This window comes from Tribolium castaneum, chromosome 5 (genome assembly GCF_031307605.1).
Source record: "Tribolium castaneum strain GA2 chromosome 5, icTriCast1.1, whole genome shotgun sequence".
Lineage (NCBI taxonomy): Eukaryota > Metazoa > Arthropoda > Insecta > Coleoptera > Tenebrionidae > Tribolium > Tribolium castaneum.
The window spans coordinates 6,024,480-6,042,518 of NC_087398.1; the positions used below are offsets into that span (position 1 = coordinate 6,024,480).

An 18,039-nucleotide genomic window follows, 5' to 3' on the forward strand; every position below is an offset into this window, starting at 1 on the left:
TTGAATTATTCTGAGCAATTTTTCCTTGATGTACCAAAGCAGTTGCAGAAAAAAGTGCGTGTTACAATAACTTTTTTTACACATATAGGTATTTAGGTACCAACTATGTATTTCCATTATTGTAAAAGTTACTCAAAAATGCCTTATTATGCTTAGATTCTCTTCACAGTTGGCTATTTCGTGGCCAAAAATTCATGGTGTTTGTTTGTTTTCAATTAACAATAAATAAAAATATGAATATGATGAAGTTTAACTTTGAGATGTTATAATTAGATAACAGAAATATTGTTTTATAATAATTATATTAACTGACTATTTCTGGAGGTGGATATTGATTTACAATTTTTGGTCAAGATAAAATATGGCAGTTGCTGTACCTTGGCGTTTTAATTTGAAATAATTCTCTACAATTAAGCCAATTATAACACCTCCTAGGCAAGTAGCCACCAAGTGGGCCCGAAAAGGTCTCAATTAATTCTCGGTGCCCTAATTTAAATTCCGACCACCAAGGTCCTCCCTGCCCTTCGTGTGTTTAGTGTTGGTGGTTGATCGTTGTGTGACTCCGTGGCCTGTCTCATCTCCAGGTCGCCACCCATCAGGTAGTCGAAATGGCATTGTTGGAAATGAGAATAACACACATGGACAAAGACACGTGTGTGTGTTTCGGGACGGACAGACGGAAACGTCGACCGAGTCGTATAACGTCAGTGAAGTTGGTACAAAACACGACGGTATCAGACGGCACCATCTCCACATATAATGGAGAATCTCCAAGCAGACCCGGAACGCACGTACTCGCTTTGTTGTTACTTTTAAACCCACCCAGGAAGTCGCTTTTTATTTCATTCACGCTTTTACTAAACGCGACACTAGCACAAAACTGCCAAATACAATTGTTACTTTTCGAATAAAAAGAACAAGGAACGAACGAAGAAAATATCGCCGGCCGGCTTTGTGTGCTCTTTACCAAATTAACTCTTCCGTTCGGAGCACAGAGAGGGACTGGAGATGAGATGAAGAGTGTAATTTTGTTTATTAATGGCACTAAACATGATTACGTTGTAACAACATAAAGGCCGTTTCTTCAGGAAGTAGGAAGTGCACATTATATACCTCTTGGAACTTATTTACAAAAAATCCAAATGGAACTAAGAGTAGGGTTTGTTTTAGAAATTAATTTACTATTTCTCTAATTTTGCGTTCTGTATTTGATGCAAATGATTGGCTAAAAGTGTGCAATCATCTCCTTTTAATCAAATGTGTCTGTCAAATATTTGCGAATCCAGGCCTGGTTCCGGTGGCCGGCAAAAATTCAATTATCCCTCCATACGTGTTCCGTTTATTCTCGCTCATATCGAAATGGATCTAATTTAGAAGAATTCCATTCTAATTAAATATGGTTTTATAATGAGGGATTATCGCGCTTCTTCATTGTTAACCGGAAATGAACAAAAGATGTAACTATGGAGAGGCAATTAAATGGCAATTACCGTCGAAGGGAAGTGAGTTTATTCTCCCATCTTTTGTGTATTTTTTCCTCGGTGGCATTTTTGCCGCATCCGATAATTACTAACTTTTCGCACTAACATAACGGTTTTCTCATCTTTTTTCTCTCATACCATGTCAGCCACCACTATCCGATCTTTTATCCAAACATCCCTAGTTCAGGTCACAATGCATCATCCCTTTGCTCTCGACAATAGACTGCAACTGAATACCACCTTTCGATTTCAATAAGATCGCACGGAGGCTTCTTCACATCCGATACTTTCATCAAACGCAACTGTTAGATCCAATTCTACAATTAGAACAGCCAAACAACTAGTTTCGAATTTCTGACCGAAATCGGCAATTTTTAAACGGATTATTTTCGAACGAAACGAAAGCGAGAGTGGAGAAGCTGCACCCTTTGAATGAAATTTTAAAGTGGTATGAAAGTGAATGGTGCAACATCAGATGTAAAGACTCATCCATCTTATATCTTGTGTTTGTGTAGTGGACCACACTGCCATTGTGTTGGCTTGGAGGTAGGATGGGCACAAGAAAAAATTGCGTCGCAGTAGGCCGTCCAATCTGCCAGTTGCACACAACTCCACAAAAAATACTTTTTCAAACAAAAATTTCTTCAAATTTTCAGTTTATTAGAACTAATTAAAAAAATGGATTAATTAACCGAAATGCCTTTTTATAACTCAATTTGCCACTTTTACTGCTTGTTTATAACAAATACGACTAATTGGCGCAAAATTACGTGTAATTAGTAACATTAAATTCAAAGTAGCGAAATTATTACACAGTTACCTCCATAACTTTATATAGCTGTCATAAATAGCCACCGGTGAGCTAAATCTTCCGAGAGCTTTATGGTTACATGTGGAACCTGAGTATATGATAAAAGATTTATAAGCGATATTTATTGGTCCTAATTAATTCCAAACACACCTACAATTTAATTAAGTTAATCATACAAACGAGTGATAAGTTAATTTGGCCCTTAATAAATCTCGGTTAAATTTTAATTAAGCTATGATTAGATCAAAATTATGATGTCTTTATTGCATTTGCATAAGGTGGAGAACATCTCCTAATTACAAGCACTATAACTTATATCTAAATATTGCTCTAATAAAGTGCGCAATTTAAAAATCCATTTCCTTATTTTAATAAAACAGCTATGTTAATTTTTCCGTATGAAATTAAGTTACAATGATTAGAAGTTAATTTATTGTGGCTTAATCGTAGTTTATTGGACATGAATGAAATAAATTAGGTTTAAAAAGACGACAGAAGTGATACCGGCCATGGCCTTGAAAGACACAATTATGTAATATTGTTCATGTAATTTGTTTTTTTTAAGCGGTGATCTAATTAGGTTTAAATTCGTATTTAAAAAATTAAAACGTCTTATTTAAAACGACATAATTTACGGTCACTTAATTTAAGTTTATTATGACAGTGGTGATTTGTAATCGAAAAACAATAAATTTCGGTTAACTTAAAAAATGGCAAAAATTATGGCTGTTTTGTCCTTGCGAATCCTCAGCTTCGCCTTTCACAAAACAAGGAAATCCCTCACCAGGCGGGTTTTTCTCTCGAAAATTTTCAGAAATACCTGCAGGTAGAGGAAAACCTCGTTTTAATAACGGGAAAAACCTTGCGAAAAATATCATTATCACAGATGACGCTTCGCAATAAATATAATATTTTTTTCGGAGGGAATTCCTAACGGTGTTGCCATGCATTCCTTGAACAAACCTGTTGCGGATCATTTCACGATGTTCTGTCTAGAATCGTGAGGGTTCCTAAACCAAGATGGGACCTCCCGGCGTTTAATAAATTAGCTTATTTATAATGATTACATTTTTATTGTTGATTTTACCTCCGATTTATGACAACTGCCGAGCTTTTCTAGCGAAATAAAACGAACAAATTAATTTTTTTCGCAAATGAGAGTTTTCGGGCACGCCGCTGGGATAATGTAATTTATAGAAATTGAAATCGTTAAAAATGACAGATTTTATGAAGAGTGGAAAGTGGGAGCGATGAATTTCCAAATTTATTTCGGATCCAGCGCGAGTGTGGCCAAGACAACAGAATTTCGAACTTTGGGGCTGGGTGTGCGAGTTGGACTTGTATATTTTGCGGCTTTTTGGCAAAGAGGAAGCTACAAACAAGTCTGGCAGAACATTAGGTTCTATATTTTTCAATCTTTTCACTTTTTGCTCTTGGGGCTCCTTTGTATAATAAATTTTGGCGAGCGTCTGTGTCACCTGCTGCCGCTTCAGCTTGCAAATAGTAAAAAATGTGTTAGAAAAAACGTTGTCCGCAAAATTCGTGGCAATTTATTCGGTCCGGCGAAATAATACCGCAAGGAAAATTTATGTTCTCTCCGTCTTTATAGTAGATATAAATTTTTGATAAGGTCCAGTTTCTTTAAAGACTAGCGGCTGCATTAGAGTGAGCCTGAAAGGTGGTATGGGTCCAGCTCGTCCAACATTAGATGCTGCGATAAATATACCGGTCCCACGTTTCGGCCTTCTAGTCTCTTCGGTTGACACCGGCCTGTCAGACCGCTACATTCTGGCCTCTTTGTGCCGTTGCCGACCTCGGCATTGTCTCTCCGGGGGTCAAGACCCAGACTGCACGTCGAAATTTTCGATTTCCACACGCATTGACGCCGTTTTCAGCGCTTTGTGCGCCACCATTGATCACTTTATTTATAACAACCGGTGGAGTACCGACCATTCACTTGCAAATGAGGCGATATGTAGTGGCTTCTTCGCTGCCGAGCACGTGGACCCCGACAAGGACGTGAACACTGATGTAATGATCAATTCAAAGCGAAATAATTCGCTCTTTGTGCGCTGCTGAGGCTGAATCCGAGGATCACACCTGCACCGTCCACGGTGACATCTATCAACTCGCAACAATACCCCGAACCGGGTGAAGCCCCGGAGGGTGGGTGGCTGCTCCCAACAACCGTTAACTCACTCCCAACCCAAGACACTACTCCCGAAGATGTCGCAGAGCGAACAAGTGTGCAAGACACATATCTTTGTAATCTTTAAATGCGATTAAGCATAAAATTGCAGCCTCTCATATATTAAAAATAAACGTTGTCAAAACAGAATCTTTCCCAATGGAGGGAATTGTGCAAGTGCAATAAAGTCGATGTTTGAAAAGGAAAAACTTGAGAAACTTAACCTTGTGGTTGGTATTTTGTAATCGTGGATAATACGAGATTCAGAAAGATATAAAACTGAGTTATGGAGGCAACAAATAATAGCTTAAACAATAATAAACGGCTTTCTTGGAATTTGGAGAACCCAAAGAAGAAAACAAACATTTCTTGGTCTCCAAAAATTAAAAAAAAACAGGTTTAAACCCAACACAGAGCAAGACTATCACAAACGAACCACTTATAATTTTTGTACGACTCGTTATCATTTGGCAAATTACCAAAAAAAAAAATAATAATAGAAATGCATCATTATATGCGAGTGAGAATTTTGACGTTATGGGTATTTTTTTAGTTTGAAAACACCAAAGAAAAGATCTAAGCTTTTTTTCAAATGACCAAGAGACAATTTCAAAATTTTCAAAAATTGCAGAAATGCAGGGTTAGGTAACAATTTTTAAATTAAAAAGAACAAATTCAAAAAATATTTACGACTAAATTTAAGTAGGTATAGGGTGAGCTGAAAACTTCTGTAGAATTAGAGTAGTCCAGAAACACAAATAAGAGACAGCTTTTTATTTAAAATAATACAGTTGCTATCGATTTCTGGTATACCTGGAAGGGCTTCCATCTTGAACAAATTACGGCTGTAATTAATTTCCGAATGGATATGGTTAGTTATGAGAATTTTTGATACTTTTGGTTGTTTTGGCAATTAAAGGGCCATTAGGCGGTGTGCTGAAACCGGGAATATTCCTACGTGAGGTCGTTGCTGTGGGGATCAGTCTTGAAAAGTCTTTAAACGACAAGGTGATGTATCGAATTCGATGATAGATGAGTTTCGGTGGAGAGGCTTCAATACTTGCTGAGAACACAACTGAATACTTGCCATGTTACATTGTTACGTCTCAACTCTACCCAAGTAACATGTGTAATCATCAGTGGAGTGTAATAATGCGTCATGAAAAGAAGAATATAAACCCGATGGAGTTGTTAAATTTTCGGACACGCCATCGATCATGGCGCGATTTTTTACCCTTCAACAACTCGCAACAAAATTACGGAATATTCGCCGGTTTTGACAATTTTGAGAGAAATCCGATCGGCTCGTCCAACACGCGATCCCGTTCCCATGATCAATTAATCGTCGGGGGGCCAGGTAAAAAACCAATTTCGAAATTATGTATCCACTTGATATAAAGTCGGGTTTCACAAAATTATGGAAATGTGTGCAGCACGCGACAATCTTTATATTTTTTACACCCTGTTTATATTCGGACGGATCGGGGTTTATGGTAAAGGGATAATTTTAAGGATACAACTGGCTGGAATTTTAATTGAGGTTTTTATGGGCTCTGTTATGTGTACGCCGGAGGATGCTTTATGTGGTAAAATTTAATTGTATTGTTGTGATTTTATAGCGATTTATCGGCCGTTTCGACACACTGCTTAACTGATTAATTTATTTAATAGCGTTTAATTGTCATTACGACGATGAAAATTGTGTTTTTACTGAATTTTGATTGAATGCACACAATGCACAGTTATTTTATTACAGCGTTTTACGACTGGTAGTACTGTTTTAATTTGTGTGCTACATTGGTACAGGGTGAACCAGGCTTTTTCACCTTTAACGCTACACGATTTTTTTCGTAATTTTTTATCTTGTTGGACGTTATTTCGGGCAATAAGTGGGGCCGCCCCTCAAAACGGCGTGTATTCGGCCCGTTTTCCGTGTAATTGTAATCGTTCAATGGTCCGGGCAGCTGCGGCAATCTAATTGCTTTTAAAATTGACATTTAGGTGATTTTATACAATGTGGAAACACACACAATGCACCGACCGAAACAATAAATCCAAACATTTTACACAATTCTATCATCACCCACAGAATAACACAATTAACAAAAAGATAATGGGGCGCTATTTTCACGTTCATACCTGTGACGAAATAACTGTTCATCTTCGATAGGAGTCATCGGAAGAGATAAAATCGTCATTTGCATAAAACACGGGATTCGACCAAAGGCCAGGGTTCGACAATGGGAAGAAAGGTGTTTTGAAGAATAGCGCAGTAGCTTTAAGTTTAGATAAATCATAGGAAAATTCAATTTACTACGCTTTAAGCTCATGTTATTAATTTTCGGGTTGACTTTATTGTTGTAATAGGTGGACTAATACGGCGGAAAGCAAATTTATAACCGAGTAGATCCGTAAAAACTTAAAATTTATTTTTGGTTACAGGGAGTACCGTTGCGCCTGACCTTGTAGGTGCTTTGTTCAATTGTTTTTGAAATGAATTAATTTATTATTACGACCAAAATTTCCGTCCCATTCTTCGTAGAACAGTTTTTAAATGCTAATTTATGTCTTTGTAATGCGATATTAAAATGAAGCAGACGATGGCGAGCATTTCTTTTGTACATTCTCATTTGTTAATCGAAAAAATGCCGAAAAATGATAAAAATAAGGCACTTGCGTTTGGAGGAGATGTTGGTAGAGAAGTGTGTTACTTATTCGAACTTTATATTTATTTGCGTTGCAAACGGTCAATTTTCCTATTAGGAATGGGCAAAGCGCCTTATAACCATCCAATTGTTCGGCCATAAAATCTCGAATATCCTCGCTATGCTCGCCGTTTGCAATTTCTGCAAACAACTTAATTTACGGTTTACAAGCACCAATCTCTCCTCAACGTGACGACAAATCTATTTTATTTCCCTTTAGTACACGAGGTGCAAATCTGCGACAAGCATCGGGATCATCTAGCGTGAAATATACGTCATACATGCACCACAGGAAAAGATAAGTGTTTGCTTCGCTATGTTCTGTCGTCACAAGTGCTCGTTGCCCATTATTGATGGCGGAATTATCCTGGATGTGCGTATGTTAATCGGTGCTTCCATGTTTATGGGCCCTGTCCAGGACCGGCTCCGACTACCGCGACTTTATCAATTATACCAACTTAAACAAAGATCCTCTTCGTGAAGAGAAAGCAATCAAAATTCTCGTCCAGGAGAAGAAGAAGAGAAAAAAACCTAAAGCGGTTTTGGGCAGGTGCGTGGTTAGCGTGTTTGTGTGAACCACCCGCGGGGTGAATGACGGGCGCACTACGCCCCATAAGAGGGTACCACGAGACACCTCCAGCGGGTCGTGCATTCCGGTGCAAAAGGAGCCTGCCTGGGCGCCACGGGGCCAAAAAGCAACACAGAATCGCTGCAGACACTGTGCTTTCATTTAGTGTAAAAATTCAGTTTTTTTCTACTACGTCTTCTACTTCTACTTGGAGGTAGCGATCAAGTAGAAAAGACTGTTTTTTCAACTACAGATATTTTTTGCAGACAAACTTTTGCTCGGTAAAAAGCATTTCTTTTATTGTCAATGACAATGAAATTTCATTTGAGGTACGTAAGAGATGATGATCGCTTTAGAAAAACTACTAGTTATTTAGGAAGTTATCTTGAATGTGTATAGACTAGAATCAAACCATCAAATCAATAATGAGTAATGTGATCATTTTAACTTGAAACCTTCTATTTCTTTCTGGTTCTGTCATCTATCACCAACCGTCTTAGAAGGTCCAAAGTAGGTACAGTCACTTAAAATGGAAATGACGCCTTCATAAGCAAACGCCTACTGTATATTTTTGAATCAGGTACTTATTTATTTTACAAGATTTGATAAAAAAATAGTGTAAAATATACAAGATAAGTCAAAATTGGTAGTGTTTTGACAAAACACGCCTCAAAATTACAAAAATAAAATAAAACTGATGTCACTTTGCTGAAAAACACAAAAATTAAAACTCAAGAAAAAACATTAAAAAAAGAATAAGGCAAAAAATCGTAGAAGAATTTAATAAATCTTCAATTTTGTTCATTAATTCCAAATGGAATACGGTTTTACCTCACATAAAAATTTATTTTGCATCAACTGCCTAAGCTAGTCTTCGCCTCTTCACAATTTTTTTAGTAAAGGCTTTTATTATTTTTATTATTATTATTATTGTTATTATTATTATTATTATTATTATTATTATTATTATTATTATTATTATTATTATTATTATTATTTTTATTATTATTATTATTATTATTATTATTATTGTTGTTATTGTTATAATATTATTAATTAAATTAGCCCGTTGATGAAACAGATAGCTATTTTCTTTTGTATTTTTGATAATTACTATTACTACCTGATAAAAACGATCGAAATCAGTGCAACAAATTTCGTTTCAAGGAGGCATTCAAAACAACGACAGTAAAAATAAAATTGCCAAATATTTTCATTTTGTTTAAATTATTTGAATTTATTTGGGTGGAGCCAGCCTGGAAGCTAATCTGAGTCATGCCCTTCCAATGCGCTCAACCAATAAAAAGGCAAAGATAATGCATAAACAAAAAATTTCTAAGCGAACTTATTGGTCGATTATCGCAAGCTGATTCAAGATGGTTTCGAAGACTAGATTAGTAATATTTCATGCAATAAAAGTATTTTTGTTTAATTTGCATTTATTTTTTGTCTTTTGTAAACACGTATTTGAGATAAAAAGCCAATTTTGTTCGTCTTTGAACGTGAAATTCATTTATTTTGTAAAATTTTGTCAAACATGTCTCAAAACTGATGTTACTTTACCTATTTCATGCGATCTCGTTTGTTTTCGAGCAAAACTTCGTCAAGAATAAGCTGAAATATGACAATTTGGTCGGAAAGTTCTGTTTTTTAAATAAACCGAAAAATGAACAATATGACAATTTGTTCAGAAAGGGTGTCATTTCACATTTTTGAGTGTCTTACCAAAAGAAAAAAAAGTTAAAACTCAAAAATAACATTTTTCAATTAAATTGTCGAAATAAACAAAATTACGAACATTATTATAATTATTGTCTTGCGTCTTGTTTTTTTCTTCGGGAAGTCAACTTTTTCGGTCAAAATAAGTTGATTTGACCATATTCCAAAGCGACTTGGCTTCACTTTAAGCCAAAGTCATCACTGTAGCGACTTTTTTCGTTTGGCAGATCACAAAAACCGAAAATCATGTCTTATTCTGGTCCAAAACTACGATTCACACTCCACTTTTATTGTAAACCGTTGATTTGCAAATAAATATCTTTAATTTGTACCCAAAATATTGTTCATGAGACGTAATTTTTTGTAGGTGTTCTGTGTGTAATTGCATTTAGTTGTGATACTGCAGACAATAAGAACATTGCCTAAATCCCTGAGCACAATCCCCCACGCTAAACATTAACAATTGTTGTGACAATAGCCACTGATAGCTAATTTGTATTATGGTGAATGGGTCTGAAAGGGCTGCCTGAAAATAGAAGCCGTCCAGTCGGCCTTGTTTTGGTTATATGTTAATTGGCTCCGATGAGAGGGATGTGTACGCGTGGTGTTGAGGGCGAGAGATATGCATGAGTGGTTCCGATGAAAGACGACACCAAGCCTCATTGAACACCTTCAACGGAACTACCCTTTACTCAATACACTTGTCATTTTTAAATAATCAACCCCAAATAAGTACGTGATGTTATAATTAGATCAGTGGCAGGATCAGGGGTGATTTGCCGTCACCGGTGGTTGGACGATATGGGGGAAGGAGAGAAATTAATAACCATTTAAAAACAACTGTTGTTGTTGTCAATATGTTTTTCAAAAAATGAAGATTTTATGTTATAAACAGTTTAATTGCGATAATTTTCATCATTTACGAGTGCTGTAAACCGTGTGTATGGAAAAAGTTAAGTGGGTGCTATAATGGCTATTTCAGAAGCCATCACATTTTAGTAGTCTTAATAGACGCAGAACTGAACGTATACTTAAACCATCATTATTGTCTTGTGCTAGGCATAAGATACACATTCACGAACAGATGATTTCTTTATGGAAGATGTTGTTTATTAATTAAAATTAGTAGCATTCTTTGGAAAATATGAAGCAATTAATTAGGCACAACCTGACATCAAATTTTTGCAAAAGCTGACCCACATAATAAAAAGCTCAAAGGTGCAAAACTGTTAACCAAGCTGTGTCGATAAAGGTTTTTTATACAAATTGCAACTGTTTAAAAGTTTAATAGTGAAATAAAATGCGGCTTTTATGCGTTTTTCATGCAAATTTCCCATTTCATAATGCAGATAATCATCAAAATTCTTTATCCAATAAACGAATTACATTAATTGAAGTCGATTAGCACCAATTAAATTTGCGCATTTTTAAAATACTTAAGCACCTCTTAACATACTTCCAGATAAAATAAAGCGCCTCTGATAACCTTATTTATGGCCAATGGACCTCAAACTGTGACACATTTAACCTGCTATCCTACATCCACCATCCGTTCCTCCACTGTGGTATTTATTTCGCAAAGGATAGGTCCTCGCGCAGCGTCTTGCGAACGGCGCGCGTTCACGCTGGTCTTTTTAAGTGAAAACGGCTATAACTTACGAAAAATAATTTCGAACGTTGTTTATGCTCATGTCGGGCAATAATTTCGAAGTGGAGTCGACAGAGGCTGTGCGAGATTTGTTCTGGGACTGTGGCAACAACACAGTTCTTGTGTACCTTGGGAGATAAATTGTGCTTCATACACGGCCTGTATGGAGAGTCACCGGGCGGCCGCGCTTACAAGTTTATTAAGGAGTACCAACGTCGACAGCTGGCCAACCGCAATAAATAAAATATCCCAATTCCGATGTTGATTTACCGATGCGTGGGTGGGACATGCGGGTGTCTTAACCCAACCTTCGGCTCTTCGAGGCTCGGACGGCGTGGGCCGGCCTACAATTATTTAGGTTTTACATTGTTTTTTTATTATTTATTATTATTCTTCACCCCGACTGGTGCTTGGGTGCGTTCCATTCAAAAGCGGCAATTTTCAAGGTTTATGTTTGACAGCAGACATAAAAAAATCGAGGATGGGTGGGTTAGCCTGGGATGGTGAGCCGACCAACGAATTCGAGCTCCAAGGCGCGAACAGGACTCAGCTCTCAAAAAGCAAAACTCGCCTATAACATTTTTAACTTATTCCATAGACAAAGAAGATTGTAACTATTCTAAAATTACCATTATTAAAAAAAAAAAAATACATAAAATTCTGTGAAAAGTGAATGGAAAGAGTCAGTTTTCCTGACGAGTTGAACACATTATTTTATAAAATTCGCTAAGGAATTTAAAAAAATGCAACTTTTTTTAACTTATATAAATATATAAATGTTTGAGAATTCCCCGCGGAATTTTCCAATTTTTTTTTTCATTACTAGTCATACCTATAGAATTTTGCTTATACTATTGTCACTACATTGTTCAAAAGATTCAAAGCTAAAAAAAAATTACTGAGTTAACCTGTTAAAAAGAAATTATGTAATAAATATTTGTTAATACTATAAAAAATGCTCACCGCATTTATTTGCATTGCATAATAATTTATAGTTAATAAAGATATTAAAGTAGACACAAATGTCAAATATTAGCTCTAAACAATACATTGATTTTTATAGCTCACAACTTTATTTCAAATAAAACTAAGTTCAAAAATAAAGATATTGTTTTGTTAAATACATTTGTTAACAATTTTATATTAAGGCAAGGCCATATAATTTAAAATGAATGTGTGCAAGCTATTGTTGAACATAATTTCTGTGTCAATAATAACAATTATACATCTCACTTCAAAATATGTAAATTACTTAAAAATAGTCGACTAAACTGATACAACAATAGAGTCAGTGGGAGTAGCTGTAAATTAGATAGTTATACTATAAGTACTCATGTGTTATAAAAATTGTTATAAACGTAACATTCTAATTTTAATTATAGATTTGTCATTATAAACAATTGGATAATAAATCGTACATATTAAAATAAATCAAAAGTCTCCAATATTTATTTGTACACTCTTTTTTTTTAAGACAAATGTCAAAAAGTTGGCTCCACAAATATAAGAATAAATTTATTCCTGGTATTTTAATTGAAAAAGATGACATCTCTGGTTTTTTAATTTTTCAGCAAATCTTTTGGAAACGGAAACACAGAGACAAATTCGGTACCAATAACAGTTTTTTAAAAAGGTGCAGGCAGTGGCAAAAGCTTTTGCATCTACTATAACACGACCTCAAAATTTAAATGGTTTCATGTCAATACACACTATACCTACTAGTTTAAAAAAATACTTCTCTGATAGTAACTATATTGAATTTATTTACAAAAAATGCATTTGAGTTTGTAAACGAAATTCTGATTTTAGCTTCTCCACGATAGTTATTAGTTACCACATTTTGAACTGTGATTTCCTATTTACTAAACTTAATTGAGTTAATTAAAAAAAGTTAATAAAAATTCGTTTTTTCTTAGAAAAAAAAATTTCTATTGTAAATTTTTCGAATTAGCTGGCGAGTGATTTGTTTGATCGGTGTGTAGCTCCTCCCGGAGCCCACGTGCACTTTGCGAAATTAAAAATTAGTCAAATCCGGGCCGGTCCGGGCGGGTTTAATGAATGTCGGTCGTGCATGGGCCCCATTTAAGATACGTACTCGTAGTTGCTTAAAGAAGATATACTGTAGAGAATGATCTGAGCAGAGGCAAAGTGCATCGGTTCGAGTACAGAATGGGTCTCCTCTCATTCATATAGCGCCAGGTTCATGCATATGTATTACACGGACTCACTCCGCACACACCGATCGTGGATTGTAATATATTCATATATTCACTAATATGCGATATTGATTTCATTATGGTAATCTCAGATCATTATCTTGACACAGGAGTTTGTCTTTATTTCGATGTAATGGACAGCGTCTGATGGACAAGCTAAATTAACTCTTCACCTTCTTAATGACTCTGCGGCATCGAAATATTCAATGAATAAATAAAACTACGTGCCAGACCGAGTTGTACAAGTCACGACGCAAGAAGTGAGAGTGGAAACGGCTGGTGTTGTTGCTCGATGACGAAAAAATCGGAAAATTGGAGGACTGGGAGGCTGGGAATTGTAAGTGCTGTTATTAAGTCTTCTCCTGCTTGATGCTTCGGAAAACTTGCGTTAAAATATGAAAAGGCTGCGAGCGATCACTTGATTGACGCCGGTTAAGAAACCTTGAAGGTTTGTCTCGATAATCTAATTATCCACAGTTCGAAAACGTGATCCACTGGGGCTTGCTAAATCTGCCCACATCTAGACACATTTTTCAAAAATTCGACACTCCCACCGCGAACTAACTTAAAAAAAATCCAAACTTTTCTATTCCTTACTGGGAAGGGGAGGAAAGAAATAAAACAAACAATAAAAGCTTTCTACAATTTATTGATTTTTTTTAACAGCTTCTATTTTAAGAGCAGGACATAATGTGGCAGTGATGGTGACGTGGTGGTGGTCTTGGGCCGTTTGGAGTCCTGATTATCGCTCCTATTATGCGTTGACCAACAAGTTGCCACATGCCTATGTCAAAACGAGCCTCCAAACGAGCAATCTTCCAAAAATGGAGCTGCAATTTATCGCTCGATTGCTCCTATGATCCTATCGCGTTTCAGCTATGAGGCTCACCTTGACTCGAAATTTTCCCAGTTTCCAAAATCCCGATTTCCCGCCAAACTTTTCCACAGCTTTGTCTGGTATCGTCCGGCGCTGCGTCACACACACCATAATCGTTATTAATCGCCGGATGGTGTTGTGGCCGTGTGTTTTGAGTTTGGTTTTTTCATCACAAGTGTGCATTCGTTCGTGTCGTCCATGAATCACACTGATAACATCTACGTATGTCTAGTTTCAATCGAGATGTTGAAAGTGCGCGACGAGGCGCACCGAGTAATTTGACTCAAGTGCCAACAGTCGTTTTGTTAAAATAAGAAAATGTACTTTATGCTAACTATACAATTAGCACTTTATTTACGTCTGTAAACCCAACGCAAAAATTTCGAGCGACGAGCCAAGGCTGGTTTTTACACAAAAATCGCAAAAAACCGACAAATGTCAAGGTTAACAGGACCGGGCTTTTTTCGACGAGGATTAGATATCGGAAATCGGGCTACACTCTAAATCATCCGTTTTTGCATCGCATTGGGTCATAACCATAACTCGCCACCAAGCTGGCCTTCGAAATTTTCACGCACCCAATTTTGACACGGTTTCAAACCGGTCCATATCTTTGGTAAAAAATAAAAATATTGAAAATGTGCACAATAAATAAACGGATCAACGTGGTCCTGTGTCCACCCTAGATCCTTTTGGAGTTTGATTATTACTGGTGTCAAACCTCCCGTTAAATCAATCCCGACTTCCTTCCTTTTGTGTTAAAAATTGTATCATCAGGATGTTGCCACTCATTTGTAATTGCTCTTCGAATTTGGAAAGTCGTAAATCTCAGGAAATTGGCCACAATTACTAGCCTAACCATAAATAAACCAGTAGAATGGACAATCTATATAGCCTAGAGGTGACTACAAGTTTCCACGATCGCCGAAATCGCGACTTTTCGAAGGTCGTTTCGATAACAAGAAAACTTTGCCACTTTTTTTATCAAACTAACTCATAATGCAAATTTGGCATTTATATTCATGGACAAAACTAAAATTGTTGGCAAGTGGTAAAATTTTTGAGGTCAGTTCATGAAACCAAAGCCAAATAGAGTAACAAGATCCAGGAGGCATAAATTTGCCAAGCTAATGGCTAATTACGCAGAAAACGAATTAATGTTAAAACTATGTTTAATAATTTATTATAACTCGGAATAGTTATTTAGCGATAACGATGGAATATTAATGAATTGGATGTGTTTGCGCGAGATAACTTCTCGACAACTCCCTGTATAGCTCGAGGAAGCAGTTTTCCTCGCCGGAGTTAGCCTTGTGGAGGCCTTGACCTTTTGCCTGTCGTGTCCTAGTGAACCGTGGTCAGCTGAAGATGCTAATAGGTTAAATGGAATTTATTCGACTGGGTCATTATTTATATTCTCCCGGCGTTCTCTTTAATAGAATGAAACGGGACTTTCGCTGATACCCACACACCTCGCGGCTGCACCATTTTCCACAAAAGTTGCGTTTAATGAAGTGTTGAGTTTACGTCGAGATGCCACCAAATCGAAATTAATAAGACATGAAACCACAAGTTGTAAAATTTTTCATAAATTTACATAAATTTAAAACCACCGGTGTTGTCGATTGACTTTTATTACCACTTTTGTGGTAATAAAAGCAAGTGAAAGCAATAACACGAACCATTAGGATGGGGTTTAGAACTATTTTATTTCATGTTTATGTTGCGTTTTTAAAATTCAAATTTTCAATAAAGATGTTAGCAAGGATTCGTAATTGCCTTGTCCTTAGTTTGTAGTTCTCATTTTCTGCAATTTTTAATTGGTTGGAGAATATTCCTCGGCACGTGAAACAATTAGTGTCGCTAATTACGATTATTATTCAATTATTAACTCGACGAGATTTTGATAACGATACGATTCTCGATGGCATCCAATATGCATGAGAATATCGTCGCTAATCTTGCTCATTTATCTAATATTTGTTGGTGCTACAGAAATATTCTAATTGATGTGCCAAGTCCCAGATAAGATCTTGGTCATGCCGCTTGTCAAAATTTTCAGAATTGTCAAATTTTGTTATCAAAGATCGCATTCTTGCTTCCAAGTTGCTTCATCAGCTCGGGCGGAAATATTCAACTTTGTGGTAAATGAAGAAATAAGTGAGATACCAGAGATAAGAACTTCTCAACAGAAGATAACAAGATAAAAGTCTTTAGTAGTTAAATGCCATTTTTTCAGTTTTTCTCATAGCTGGATCCACGCCGCTATCTTAGCTCCAAGGAGTCCACACGATTGATTGATTACCATTACCAAAATTTTTTTTCAAAAACAAATAATAAATTACAGATTATTTACCGTTTGTAACTTTAGATACCAAAAAACCTTTAATTTTTCTCACATTAAAAAAAACCAACTTTTGTTGAGCTATACCTAACCACGTGTATTCACCGAGTCAAAAAAATTGTGTTCTGGAGCCAAAAATTTTACGAAAAAGACAATTCTGCTTTTAATAAAAGAGAAGTTTTTACTTTATTTAAAGCTAGTAAATAAATCGAGAACCAAAAAACGTGTTTTAGACTCGAGCTTTTGTCTTTTTATGGAAAGACTTTTAGTCTTTAGTAAAAATCTGTTTTTTATGCTATAATTTACGACTATTCCGAGCTAGCGCTTCGTCCTTTTTCTTGGTTAATCCTGCGGCCAGTTCTGGCCGCGCTCCGAAATGCGCTTCTGTCCTTGTGGATATAACATACCACCGGATAAATGTGCAGATGTCACCTAATCAGCTTACTTAACAATGTTGATTATTGACTCTCGCCTGTTGCCACAACTATAAAACAACGACACCACCGTCAGGTGCGTTAAAAAAGTCAGCCTCGTTGTGTACTTTTGTGATTAGTATTCAGGTTCGGTTACCTAGCGGAAGTGAAGATACCGATGTGTAAGTCACTTGGACATCGTGGCGGCCAAAACACTATTTCCGTTCCGTTGCCACTACGCGCTATTTATTCAAATCAGAGATAAAGTCGCTGCATTTACCACCAATAACCATAGAAATTACTTAAATTATTATCGCCTCGGATACATATTGATGACCGACAGCGCACCTAGACAACGTTTCGAGAGGGGCCAAACGTGGAAAATTGCCGGCAATAGAATAATAGTGTCTGAGTCACAACAAAGACATGAGAGCTCGCTCGATTCAAACATCCTACTCTCTTTGCTAATGTTATTAACGATCGCAGTAGGCGAGATATACACTCACTGTCTTATGCAACGAACACTTTTCTGTCATAAAAGAACCACAATAAAAAGCGATACTTGATGGCGATTGGCTGGAGAATGACTTGAGTCGGAAAAGAAACTTAAGTTGAGCCGCCCGATCGGCTTGTAATTCTTCAGTCTTGTTAATTCATCACAGACAGTTGTTAATGTCGTCGTAAAATTTTTATAAATTTATTGACTGGCCTTCACATATATCGGAGGTTTCGTCATTTTAGAGCAGATCTCCGTTTTGAAAAATAACACACATTTTTCAGCGCGTATTAGAAAACGATTAGGATTTTATAAATTTTTATTTTTAATTAATACAGTCACGATCAGTTTCATGTGCCGAACAAAAACCATATTGATGACGCAAGAATGTGTCATAATTATTTTGATTCAGATTGCACGCGTGTTTACAAAAAAGATACTCGCGAATATAGTCGTAGTGTAGACTGATGACACATTGTTATTTAAGGTAATTGCAAAAAATATATAATTTCTCGGTTAAATCATCGATTTTTGCTTTTTTTTTAATTGTTCTGATCCCAAAAGCTGCCAAAA

General features: G+C 36.3%; 1 non-coding gene across 1 annotated transcript; it reads right to left on the reverse strand.

The window, feature by feature from the left end:
- Positions 1-13,965: 13,965 nt before the first annotated feature.
- On the reverse strand, positions 13,966-17,397 carry LOC103313066 (hypothetical protein). Its single transcript, XR_010334412.1, has 2 exons — positions 14,226-17,397; positions 13,966-14,166 (listed from the first exon to the last, which is right to left on the reverse strand). It is a non-coding gene; the product is annotated as a hypothetical protein (transcript).
- Between the last annotated feature and the right edge of the window lie 642 nt (positions 17,398-18,039).